This window comes from Octopus bimaculoides, chromosome 18 (assembly GCF_001194135.2).
Source record: "Octopus bimaculoides isolate UCB-OBI-ISO-001 chromosome 18, ASM119413v2, whole genome shotgun sequence".
NCBI lineage: Eukaryota > Metazoa > Mollusca > Cephalopoda > Octopoda > Octopodidae > Octopus > Octopus bimaculoides.
Window position 1 is genome coordinate 19,176,452 of NC_068998.1, and position 1,305 is coordinate 19,177,756.

Here is a 1,305-nt window from a genome sequence, read left to right on the forward strand (position 1 = left end):
ATATATATATATATATATATATATATATATACACTTATACTTCCATCCTTGAATACGTACATAAAACTAAACACAGGCACGCATTGGAAACATAACGATAGTGTTGGGGTGGAGTGAGAGATGGAAGAGAGAGAAATAGAAAGAAAAATGAGTAGATCGTTCGTCAAACAATACATTAAAGCTTCCTAACATTTAAAGTTTTGACTATACATACATGAAACACATGTTAATATGATTGGAGAGAAGTATTGAGAGTTATGTCGGATATCTTTGAACCAAACAAACGAAAAAACATCGGTGAAACTAACATTGTTTTGAAAATAAATTTATGTGAGAAAGAAAAAGGAAAATTTAGAAATTAAAACTAGTAATACGAAATATTTCATAATTGCCCAAACTAAGAAGTGTAGTAATCAAGAATTCGATGGTCTGTATGTTATTATGGTGAATTTTTTTCTTAAATAACAATGATAATACTAATAAAAACAGGGTGGATGATTCTAGAATGATCTGAAATCAATATGAATAGCATATTAAAAGTATTATTGTTGATTTTAGTTGGTAGTCAAATAATTTTAGATTTTTAAAGATGTTTAAGTTTTATCTGACTAACACAAAGTATGAACATCAATGAAAATATCTGATGGTTCGTTCAGACTCTTCACATAGCTGTGAGGTGTAGATTTTATCAAAGAACAAAAGGAATGGTATTTTGGTAATATATTAATAAAGAATGAAAAATGTATTATTATTATTACACATTGTGCCCTTAAAAAATATGTTGTGAGATGATGTAGAAGTTAGTGTGTCATAATTAGAGGAAATAACTGCCAAAATAAAAATAAATAAAGATAAAAAATATAAAGTTTCTCAATACAAAATATTTTCAGACTCACCAGGATTTAAACAGCGATACAAGGGAAATAATGCAAGTTTAATGTAAAAATTGAAAATATAAATAAATATAAACAAGGGAGATAATCAGTAATAGAGTCTACTATCAGATTACATGTGGTTAGTAAATAAACTTTTTAACGAGCAGAGCACTAACGATACTCTTTTACTTGTTTCAGTCATTTGACTGCGGCCATGCTGGAGCACCGCCTTTAGTCGAAGAAATCGACCCCAGGACTTATTCTTTGTAAGCCTAGTACTTATTCTATTGGTCTCTTTTTGCCGAACCGCTAAGTTACGGGGATATAAACACACCAGCATCGGTTGTCAAGCGATGTTGGGGAGACAAACACGGACACACAAACATATACACACACACACACACATATATATATATATATATATATATAT

The 1,305-nt window shown here is 29.7% G+C and overlaps 1 protein-coding gene across 1 annotated transcript in view; it reads right to left on the reverse strand.

The window, feature by feature from the left end:
• LOC106882202 (dipeptidyl peptidase 9) overlaps window positions 1-940 on the reverse strand; it is a 91,707-nt gene extending 90,767 nt beyond the window's left edge. Inside the window, exon 1 of the mRNA XM_052974482.1 lies at window positions 897-940. The gene's annotated coding sequence lies outside the window, so the exon portion shown is untranslated. The remainder of the gene's footprint in view (window positions 1-896) is intronic.
• Window positions 941-1,305: the final 365 nt, after the last annotated feature.